Here is a 12,650-nt window from a genome sequence, read left to right on the forward strand (position 1 = left end):
AATCTTTGGCTATTATAAATGATCAAAGAGCTTAGATAATGAAGATTGATAGAATTAGCGGAACGACAACCTAAATACTAAATCTCACTTGGCACGTTAATTCGAATATGCTTCGTGATTGTGTGGAGGAGACAATTAAGCGAATAATATTGTCCTTTTTGCTTAGAGAAAGGATCCCAATAGAAAATGCATTTCTTGCGAAGAATCCAACTCACATTTCTAAAGCTAAAGTCTCTGTTGCACTTTACACCAGACTATAATAATGCCAACTGCACATTTGGAAGCCTTCATTACTTGATGATTTTGCTTATGAAGGTTTCATATTTGGATGATTTTGTTTGGTTAGTTAGGGCTAGTACTGTGCTGCTGCGCCTAAACGCATAAGGGTACAGTTGATAACTGGGGTGTAACAACTGCGGTCCATCGTGGTTAAATACTTCACAACACTAGACTTCGTATTTAATAGGTATTCATAGGGTTCGTAGAGTAAAATACTTTTTTTCCACTACAAAAAGTAGAAGTAGCAGACAGTTGCACTTGTCTGTTAGGTAGATGAGTTTTTTCCCTTAATGAGTCAATAGGCAGAAGAAGTTGCCATTGTTATGGGGACAGTCTGCCCTCTGTATAATGTACTTTTATTCTTTCTTATGGATGGATAGATGGGCAATCAATGACAATAGACTGAGCTTCACATACAACACGTGTACCAATGGCCAAATCTATAAGAAGGAAGGCTTGTCATTTCAATGTTGCATCAAAGTGAGAGAGAGAGAGAGCAGAGGCAATTACCACTGATGTTGGCCATGCTCTCGAGTCTCTCCTCATTCCCCAGCTCTTCTTCTTGCTATAGCGATTGCCTTGAATGCTAGCTTTTTCTTCTCGTTTTCATATTTTCTACTGCGTTTCATGTCATGGGAGAGTTTAGAACTGCAGCATCGCCTTTTCCTTCACACAAGATTTCCTATTATTCTTCACTTTTGAAGAACTGGCTGTAGATTTGTGAGAACTAGGGAGTGCTGGGTACTAAGATGAAGAATCAGATTATTTTGACCTGCGTGTTCTTGATCGAAATCCTCTGTGTCCATGGTGGGGTGGCACCGAACCCTTTTGGAAATCTGGTTGCAGAAAATTCAAGAGAAGCTGAGCCCACCAATGGCAATACCACTGCTGTGGAAAAAGATCCAGACAGCATAATGCAGATGGTTCAAAGGTAAATTCAACATTCAACTACATCGAGTTCGTTATGATATGTTAAGTGCATTTGGTTACGAATTTTTTCTGGATTGGGTGTGAAATTTGAATTTTTCTGTTATTCCAGGAGCATTGATAACAGCACGAGGAGGCGAGAGCTGGGTTATCTGTCCTACGGAACTGGTAACCCCATTGATGATTGCTGGCGTTGCGATCCCAATTGGCAACACCACAGAAAACGCTTGGCAGACTGCGCCATTGGATTCGGCAGGCATGCCAACGGAGGCAAAAAAGGGAAAATTTACATGGTAACGGATCATCATGATTATGATGCGGTAAATCCTCGGCCGGGCACCCTGTGTCATGCGGTGATTCAGAGAGAGCCCCTGTGGATTATTTTCCAGAGAGACAAGATAAAATTGCTATTCTATGCGTTGAGTTTATCATTTTATGATAAATGATAAAAAATTATGATAAATGATAAAAATTGCTATGCTATTCTGCGTCCCTCGGACAGATCCACAACTTCTCCGATCTGCCTCCTCTCGCAAATCGTTAAACGAAGATGAGGATTCCCACGGATCCCCTTGAAGGTGAATTGGCGTGATCTTTCCATAAAATTCCGCACCATTCTGGTATTTTGGCGCGGTGGCGCTATTAAAGGCCTAACAGACGCGCCAGTCTGTCAGCGCGAAAAAGCGCGCCAATCCCTTTCTACTCAGAAAATTAAAAATCATCTGAGTCTAAGCTAGGTGTTCTACAGTCCACCTGCTGAATTGAGCACAAAGCTCTCGTGTACACCCGGCCACAAAGGCACCTCAAGCCACAGAGGCGATTCTGCCGCAAAGGCAAGCTGGTCACAAAAGCACTTTAGCCACAAAAACTCTATAGATGGTTTCTGACTCACCACCCACCCTCACTTTACAGTGACAAAAGATGGTTTCAGGGTGACCACAAACCATTACAAAGTGGTTTTGAGATCACCACGAACTTTCAGATGCCTTTAAAAAATTTACATTTCATTCCACATTTTGGAGTTTCTGGGTACATACAATGACCATTACAACAACTGGACTTGTTTATAACATGCTAGGGAGTCTATTCCACAAACCACACTAATTCAAACAAACATCTACTTTGTTGTCCACCATAAACATTGTCGCTGCTCCTTTACCTCATCTGTGAGGGGTCCACTGATAAAGAAACCGGAACATAGGCACTCACAGCGACACGAAGAGAACACAATTTTCCTTCGAGAATAGTAATTCAGGACTCCATGGTCCAATCCTCCACCGCATTTCAATATCCAATTCTCCTGGCATCGCAACATAATGCCACTTCCCCTACTCACAGTATCAAGGCTAGTCACTGTTTTCAAGCATACTGCCTCATGCTCGCTAACAATCTGCAACACGATCTCAATCATCCTCCAATCTCTGATGTAACTCCAATTGATGTCGTTTTCATTGTCATGTGTTCACCATTCCCTGCAAATTTGCTTAGTGTTGGAATGACCAGTTCCAACACACTCAGCATTGTGACAATAGTTGGTCATACTAATGTCACTTAAATAATAACATAAAATACCATGACATGAAATACTTATTATGAAAATCAGTAGCATTTACTTCATGGCCAAATAGTAAGAGTAGAAACCAGGTCGCCCTTGTTGGAGGACAAACAGAGAGCAAAAATATGGGCTGACACACCCCCAATCACCCAAAACTGCTCATTTCTCCACCAATCATTAATACCAACCCCACTCCATCGCATCTCCAAAACACCAGTTGTAATGATACACACAAAGAGAGCAATAAACCATAAACTAGCATAATTGCTAATCTCTGGAATTATAAATTTTCCAGTGAGCAAACATACAGCAGGCAAGGTACAATAAGCTAACAAGGATAAGGATGTCAATGGATACACAATTGCGTTTATATAAGACAATTTTTCCAGCCATTTCAACCTGCCTCTGTATCCATACCAAATGGGGCAATGCTTGCTCAAGAAAATCTCTACTGATCCAAGAGCCCAACTCAACACTTGATGGAGCCGATCTGAGAGATTAATTGGAGCAGATCCCTTGAATGTTGGTCTTAAAGGGATACAATAAATAGAACGCCAATCAGCAGACAAGTGTATATCAGAGAATCAACCATGCCAAATCATGATGCAACAAATCTATTGAACAAAAAAATTGTGGCCTGCAAACAAAAAAAAGAGATCCGACCTCCTCGGCCTCTCCTCGTGGCCTCCGGGCAAGTCCGGCCTCCTCTGATCTGCAAAAAATCTCACAAAATTCGGAAGCCGGACGCTGCGGTTCCATCTATCCCGTCAATGCTGATTTTCAATAGATCAAGGCCAACGATAATATACATGCAATCTCCTAAGATCATCCACACAAAAGCACAGGGATTCATGAGTCTGGTCCAACCCCTGACTTGGAGGTCATCTTGTAGTGCCAAAACTGAAACCCAGACAGACGATCATGACTCCACGACAACAAGTCTCACCCGAATCAGCAGATGCATGCCTCCACGATCTCTTCACATTAATTTCTTTTTCTGCCCAACAAATTCTCCACAGGAAGAAATGATAGCAGCTCTGAAGGAGATTTTGCGCCCTCAACCTGTTGTAGAAGGGCAATCCGCTGGTTGGTCGCAGGCATGATAACAGCACAAAAAGGAAAATTCGATGCTTTTAGACTGTTACTCATCTTATTACCTTCACTGGCCCTGACATTGCCTCCCCATGAAACAAAATTCTGATTGATATATTCCACAACCACCTCAGAGCACAGCGTATCTTGACAGAACGTCGGCGTGTTCGGATGTTCCGAAGAATGCAAGTAAACGAACGATAACTTGAACTCTTCGCAAGAGGTCCTCAAAGCGTCCATAAACCCAGCTATCTGGAAAGCAGGATGGAAATTGCCATATTCCCTCTCGAACAGATTAATAAAAGCCAGAAGAACCTGCAGGATCTTCAGCAAGACCACCTCTTCTGATGTTGGGTCAGTTACTTCAAATCAAGAACTCGTCACAGCATCCACTATGGAATGCATTTCCTCATCAACATGGACTGTATTCAAATAAAAAACTTCCAGAGTTAAAAAGGTCGATTCACCAAGTTTTCTTCGCAGCCATACTTCCGCTGCGGGTCAGCGATCAACAACCCTCACCACACCAAAGATCAGCCAAGATTATTGGTCTCTTGGCATTTAAAAGAAAAAAAATTGCGATGCCCCTAAATCAAAGCTCATGCAGTGAATCGAGTTGTTCGCCTCTCAACCAGCAGGTTACGCAGGAGCAAGGCACTTTACTCTGTCGGCCTCCTCCGATTAACAACACGCCAGTCCAATCAGTGGCTGCCTCCATGATTTTCACGATGGCACCCACGTCGGCGCCAAGGAACCAGAGTCCTGTTGCAACCTTTGCACCTAGATCCGGCGATGCTCACACACCGCCACACAAACAGGTTGAATGCAACACACCCCCCCAGGGGATCTCCACCTCCAGGCTCAACGCAACCACTCAGATTTAGGTGCAATATGGCAACCACTATCCACCAGGCAGCACCCAAACTCTGTCACACACGTGGTTCTCTTTATGCCACCGCTCGGCCCACAGCTTGCTCGGCCTCCTAAACTACACCACCAAACTACGCCACCAAAAGGCTTCACAAACGCAGAAATCATAGATCTGCCTGAATCCAAAACTAGAGTCCCTTAATGATGGACAAACTAAACACTAAAAAAAAACACTCTTTTATTTCCTCATCCCAGGAGGGACCAAGCTCAGGAGGGGCCAGGCCCTCATAGGCTCTGATACCAAGATAAAATTGCAGACACACAAAAATATATTCTATTATCCTTGAATGAGAAAATTACACACATATTTATACAATCATTAGTCTCAAGATAGGAATTCTATCTTAGACGTACAATAGTGTGGTTGAGAGATTCTCTCAACCACACACTAAACTAGGAGAAACTAAATCCCTATTATGTAGGAACAAACTCCTCAAATGGAGAATTACAACCATAGACAAGTAGGAATTAATTATTTCTAACTAGACATGGTCATCCAGCTCAAGGAGGAGCTGATTATGAATAGTTTCAAGACAACTGACAGAAGGGGTGTTGATGTCCACATTGCATACGGGTCTTGTATCACCATTCAGCGTGTGCGTAACATTATCATCCATGGCATTCACGTTCACGACTGTAAGCCTGCAGGAAATGCTATGGTGATGGACTCTCCCACGCATTTCGGATGGAGAAATATGTGCGATAAAGATGGGATCTCCATCTTCGGAGGAAGCCACGTTTGGGTGGACCATGTCTCCTTGTCCAACTGTGCATACCGTCTCATTAATGCCATCATGGGATCCACTGCTATTACCATCTCAAACAGCTATTTCAGTCATCACAATGAGGTAGTTACATTCAAGAATTCAAAATTAGGAATCTGTCTAAGTTTGAAGTAGGTTGCAGTTGAGCCCCAAGAAGAGAAAGTTTAGTTACATTGAGGAACTCAAAATTAGGACCCTGTATAAGTTTGAAGCAGACTGCAGTTGAACCCCAAGAAGAGAAAGTTTGGTTTATATATGTCAAAAATTTTGATTTCACTTTGATCCAACTCCCATTAAAATATTATGAAGAAATGATAACACTTGCTTTGTTTTTGTGTTTTGCATTGCAAGTGATGTTGTTGGGTCATCGTGATAGCTACACTCCCGACGTCAAAATGCAAGTGACTATTGCATTCAACCAGTTTGGCGAAGGTCTTATACACCGAATGCCAAGGTAAATAGATCCTGCTTTTGCTCCAATATTCTAGACTTGTAGCAGTGGTACTATCAAGAAATGGGGACTTATGAATGGATAAATGAATGCAGGTGCAGCATGGATACTTCCATGTGGTGAACAATGACTACACTCACTAGGAAATGTACGCAATTGGGCGTAGTGCAAACCCCACAATCAACAGTCAAGGCAATAGATTCATTGCACCTGCAAATCGCTGGGCTAAAGAGGTGACAAAACGGGTAAACCAGAACAAGGACAAATGGAAAAAGTGGAACTGGAGATCGAACGAAGATCTAATGTTAAACTGTTCGTATTTCATGCCATCCGAAGCAGTGGCATCTTCGCGTACGCAAAAGCATCGAGTATGGCATTTAGAGCTGCCATCCATGTCGGGCCGCTCACTCAGGATGCAGGCGTTCTCCACTGCAGGACAGGAGCTCGCTGCTAATGCCATGGCTGGTGTTTTGGGCATTTTCAAAATTCTTTTGTGTTTTATTGATAGATGATCATTCTATTTTGTATTGTTTGGAGAGCGGCACTTGATTCGATGATTAGCGCCTCCACATTTTGTTTAGCAACCTCGGCGTGCAGGGTGTTGCAGATAGATACCATCAATAAACTCCAACTCAAGCTTTTCATCTGGGAATGCAATTTTTTAGCGACAACAAAGGCAAGGGGAGATCTGTTGCGGTCACTGTTGTATTTTATTTTTTGATTGTGGTGGATAGGTTGTAGTATGTACTTTTCTAATACCAAATTCCTCTTATTTTCTCGCCATTTTTCGGTTTTGCCAATTAGCCAATGCTGTTACTTGAATGTGTTCACAGTGTTAAACTCTAATTTTGGATAATTAAACATGGATCAATACATCGAATCCAATTCCACATGTCCAGTTAACACTCGTTTAAAAATTCATACACGCATCCCAACACATCTTTCCCTAATAAAAGTTGTGAGATTAAAGTATGTTACAACGCATCTTTCAGTAATAAAGGTGGTGAGATTAAAGTATGCTGCAAATTTAATTATCAAAATAAAATGTACTAAGAAAGAAAATCGAAACGTTAAGAAGCTTTCCTAAATATTAACTCCAGCACACTCTTTGCGATGGAATTAAGAATTTTTCCAAGGGTAGGGAATATTCATTTGAAGTGATCACATTCTTTGGCCAAACTTATCAGAGCCTAAGAAAGAGGAGAAAGTGAGACCTTCTCATAGTGAGGTGGCCACATTCCATGTATATCTAGCATGGTATTAGAGTAGGTTAATTCCTGTTGTGCTCTTGAGCCACTGGTTTTGTGGCCACTATGCATTTCAGTTCTGCCATCCTGAGCTTGCCATAACACAGCTCAGAGGCCTCACTTTAAAAGTGTCTACTATATCTACCATCCAGATAGTTTTTTTTTTTGTTAGCGACATTTAATAAATTCTACATTTTCACCTATCCTCCCTAGTGCTCATGAAAATCTGTCAATGCATTTGGGTGCTATTTTTTTCACGATTTGCTACATTTTATAACGCTTTTAAGGCCTTGTTGGCGGTGTTGGACCCGCCAACATGTCAGGAGATCTCCCCGGTAAGAAGTCCCAACTAGACCTCAAATCGTTTGGTGTAGGAGTCCCAGCAGTGGCTCATACGATATTGCCTTGACTGCGGTTGCACGCAGAGGCAAGTAAGATGTCCCTATTGGTAGCAAGGGTATGACATGCACATCAAGCTAAGGAAGGTGCATGAATGGTTCTAACACACGGAAAGCGATGTGAGTGCGCCTCTTGGAAACTTGTGGAAGCACGTGGCTTGGAAGGGAACACATGAGCGAAGATGCATCACAAACTGGAAAGCAAGTAAGCTAACAATCCAAAGTGATGCTTAAACCAACAACACATCTTAGTAAGATTCATACATACTTATACAGAAAGAGTCCATACATGCATGTGTCAGAAAACAGATACATATATCATTAAAGTAACCAAGATAGCTGAAATACAATAACAACATATGCATGAAATGTGATGGCTTTGTTATATTAAGAAGTGAAAGTTCCAATCATACAATACAACCATGACCAACCACTAGTCATGATAGCGGAATGTTACAATCATTGTTGCCTACTACTCCAAAGAGATGTACTAGCTCTGTGTAGAGTCCGAAGATTGTCCTACCGTGACATCCTTTTTGCCTAATGATCCTCTCTTTTCCTATATATATTTACCACCTAAATAAAGCCATATCTACCAGGTTTTGATGAAGGTATGCAATAATATGTCTTCTTGTTCATATTTAACTTTATACCCTATTGTTTTGTTAAAGTTGCAATTGGCAACCAAATCAGTCTGTTTCCACAACTAATCCAGGTTTTTGTAGTTGTCTCCATTGTTGGCAAGGTTTCAGAGTTTCGGGTCAGCAATGAAGGGTGCAGATGAATAGAGGATGGATCCCTCGTGGATCCCCTCCTATCCCCTCGAAACTATTTGCTAAGAAAAGCACAGTAGAACACGGTCAAACTCCAAGTCAACCGCGGGATTAATGAAGAACAGAACCCGATATCGATTAACTCCTTATCATTTTGCTTTCGGAATAGCAAAATGAAGGTTTAGTGATGTAAGTTTAGATAGTATAGAGATATTAGGCTTGAATTATTCATACAGTTATGCTAAGAGACATGCTATAAAAATTATGGCGGCACTGTGATTTGGGTGCACGCCGAATGATATAATTGTGAACAGTTTGTGAATTCCGTGTGAATAGAATTGGTTTTTATGTGTAAGTGTTGTGTTGATTGGAAGCTCTAAATTGCTATGTGGAGGGCCCCTACAAACAGTGACAGGTTTTAATCAATTGCAATATGATTTCCTTTAATTCTTCAATTGCTCTGTTTTGTGTGACAATGCAACATAATGATTTTCGCCAGCAAGTTGTTATTTGCATAAGAACTTTCATTTGCTTTATATCTAGTTTAGTCTGTTATTTAATTTGCTTTATACCTAGTATAACATGGTCCTTTAATTTTCTTATTATCTAGCATAATTGAAGTGGTTCAATTCATAATATAGATGTTGCTTGGGTTATTTTGTTTGAGAAAAAATTGAATAAGTAATAGAGTGAGAATTTCTCTCTTGAACAATTGAGTTTAGACAATATTTCTTCATAGCTAATAGAATAAGTTTCTTTTTACACTTAGAGACTTAGACGCTGCAGCATGAAGGTTGAGGATCAAAAATCCCAAAACAATCTAATACAAGTAGAACCACTCTCACATCATCTACAAACTAATTGGATAGAGATTAATTCATAGGAAACTTAACCAACATCCCTAAGAATTATGACACTAATATAATTGACAAACACCACCTCCATCTTAAGTTTAGATCTTAACAAATACATAATGTATGGGGGTTTACGCAGTGCATTATATTAGATATCATTTTGGGATTCAACTGCGTTAAGTTAGTCATTCATGTATGACCATTTCCATGAGAGGTAGTCGTAACTGACTAATTTCTCATGATTTTTGAATAGTTCACTTAGCACTCATTGCATCGGGTGATGCTCACAGGGGTGAAGAAGTGGGATTGAAACTAGTGAAATGTGGAGAACGAATCACATAGCATCAATCATCACTTCCGGGGCTTGCACCCGGTAACCAGGACATCCCAGGAGGTCACCCATCCCAGAACTTCTTCACCCCTGTGAGCATCACCCGATGCAATGAGTGCTAAGTGAACTATTCAAAAATCATGAGAAATTAGTTAGTTACGACTACCTCTCATGGAAATGGTCATACGTGAATGACTAACTTAACGCAGTTGAATCCCAAAATGATATCAAATACATAATGACCTAATGAATAACTTCTAAGCACATATTTTGCACCTGTACTTCATCAGTCTACGCACCCTGGTTCACAGTTTATGATTAACAATTCAAAGACATTGAATTGACCAAAACTTTTGGTGCTGCTACCGGGGAAGTACAATTAGAAGTAAAAAAAAAACCATCATTAATTTAAAACATGACATGCGTAGGGATAGAGACTCTAGGGGTAGATTTGTAGGACGAAGAAGAAGTTTAATTTCCACAAATCCACTCACTTCACCACAATTTCGAGATTCCACACCACTTACTCAAACCTGAATTCCATTTAGAGGTCGAAAAAGACTTCCTGAAGTCTCAAGATCAGAAATTCAATCCAGAACTTCACCTACTTCTTCTACTAAAGCTGTAATTGAAGAAAATCCTACATCCCCAACTATAGGAGTAATCTCTCTATCCCCCAATGGTGAACAAATTTTGGGAGAAGAATTAGAAGTTCCTAGTGAAGAAGATGAATTAGAAACTTATTCTGAGCAACCATTGATAGAGGAACCAGAATGATTAGAAGAACACTATATTAGCTCCGAAGAATCTATCATGGCTGAAGAAGGAGAAGTGGAATTACACAATGTCCATGGCAAAGAAGATAGGATTGGAGGAAGAGGAATAGGAAGAGGTAGAGGAGGGGGTAGAGGAAGAGGAAATCAAGATCCTTCAGGATTCCCTATTCTTGATAAATATACAACCCTTACAATGAAAAATATATCACCCTCAATTCTTCCTAATTTTCATAGGAAAAGAAACGAAGATCTGAAGACATTTATCTTCGAATTTGAAGTATTATGCAAATCATATGACTATTTGCGTGATGCTCAAAAGTTAAAATTGTTCCCTGCCACATTAAAAGACTCAACATTAAAATGGTTCATGAGTCTAGGAGTGCATTCTATAACAACATGGGGAAAAATGAAAGAGCCTTTGTTAGGAAAATATAGATATTATTGTATGCCTAGTAACCTTAAAGATGAAGTCTTCAAAATGACACAAATAGAAGATGAAAATCTTGAAGACTTGGTAGAAAGGGTTGTTTATAATGTTAAAAGAGAAAAAATGGATAATTTGGATGAAGAAACCTTAAAAGCTCTTTTACTCAAAGTCGTTAAAGATGAATGGATCGATCTCCTTAACCTAACTGAGAAAGAAGATATTTCCCAACTACCATTTGCAGATATTTTTTATTTATGTTCACATATCTCAAGGGGTAAAGCAAGATTTGGAAAGAGTCCTAGAGACCCTCTCTTGTCAATAATTAACAGGTCTGCAGCTGGGACAATTAACATGGAAGAAATAGGAAATTTGCTTGACACCTTCAAAATATATATTTTAGGGAGCCTAAGTGAACATATAGACACCCTTAAAATACAAAACAAGCAAAATTCTAAAAATGCTGCATTATCTATCTTCTGTCCCAAATGTCGCAAGAAACATGCTCTAAGAGAGTGTCCCTTAGACTAAAAAGCCATAGAAACCTGTGTCATATGTGTAGATAATCATGATACGAAAGAATGTCCATCCTTACCAAGTCTTAAGGCTGTATTCAATGATGAAGGAATCTCAGAACCAGTAGACCCTATTTACTTTATAGCCAAAAGACCATGGAAAAACCCCCAACCAAATCAATCATAAGGATTTAGACCACAACAATTTGCCCAGTCTTCACAAAGTAAATGGAATTCAGCCTGGTAGCCTTGGGCTCTGCCACAGTCACAACCTTGGAATCAAGGATGGAAAAATCCTTATGGTGCCTATGCTCAATATCAACAATACTCGCCATCTTACCTTCCACCACAATTCTTACCCCCGTTTGATCAAATTACTCAAGCTAATCAATTGCCACAAGTCCTAGTTCAGAATCAAAACCCACAACTTTCCCTACCATTTGCACAAAAATCAAATCAACTACTCGTTCAACCACTTCAAAATCCTAATAATAAAATACCACAACAACCAGTGTACAACATGGAGGGTCAGAATCCTCCAACTTATGTAAAAACTCCACTAGACCTAAAAAAATGTCCAATTAAGGTCTGGAAGAGTATTACCAAGAAAACCTCCTGTTGTCATTCAAGAAATAAAATCTGATCTTCAAAAACACAAAAATCAATCAGAAGAAGGGGAGACTTCTCTCCCTCAAAAAGAAAATAAAAAAAAGAAGAAATTCCAATAGATACTCCTATCATAGAACAACCCTCGATATCAGTTAAACCACCTTTCCCAGAAAGGTTGAAAATCGATGAAGGAGTAGAGAAACAAATAGTCTTGCCTAATTACAATATGATGGATGAATTGAGAAATGTTTGTATTAAGATTCCATTATTACAATCCATAAAAGAAATACTAATTTTTACAAAAACAATTAAGGAGTCCAGTACACAACAATTAGGGAGAAGAAGAAAAGATATAAAAAGAATTCAGTTAGTCAGGAAAATTGTAGACATTATGATGGGAAAGATGACAATTCAAAAATATTTAGACCTAGTAAGCCCCATTGTAAAAATTCACATCAATGGAACTGAAATACCAAACACACTGATTGATCTAGGAGCAGTCATAATCATAATGAGCGAACAAGTTATGGACACACTTAGGCTTCCTAACCTTCAATACACACCAACCTTATTGAAATCAGCATATAGATATGTTATTAAACCAGATGGTGTGTTAGAAGATGTTTATGTATCTTTATATTCTTGGGAATATCCAGTTGAGGTCATGGTCTTAACACCCAAGAATAATCTAGGAGGACATCCATTAACCCTAGGAAGGCCTTGGT

The 12,650-nt window shown here is 39.8% G+C and overlaps 1 pseudogene across 1 annotated transcript; it reads left to right on the top strand.

The window, feature by feature from the left end:
• The first annotated feature begins 772 nt into the window (after positions 1-772).
• Positions 773-6,678, top strand: LOC149233567 (putative pectate lyase 18; annotated as a pseudogene). The gene is made up of 5 exons (XR_016247616.1): positions 773-1,210; positions 1,319-1,597; positions 5,268-5,629; positions 5,896-6,014; positions 6,094-6,678. The product of XR_016247616.1 is annotated as a putative pectate lyase 18 (transcript).
• Positions 6,679-12,650: the final 5,972 nt, after the last annotated feature.

Source organism: Pinus tabuliformis, chromosome J (genome assembly GCF_031772625.1).
Source record: "Pinus tabuliformis cultivar Carrire ecotype Pingquan chromosome J, CPIR1, whole genome shotgun sequence".
Taxonomy (NCBI): domain Eukaryota; kingdom Viridiplantae; phylum Streptophyta; class Pinopsida; order Pinales; family Pinaceae; genus Pinus; species Pinus tabuliformis.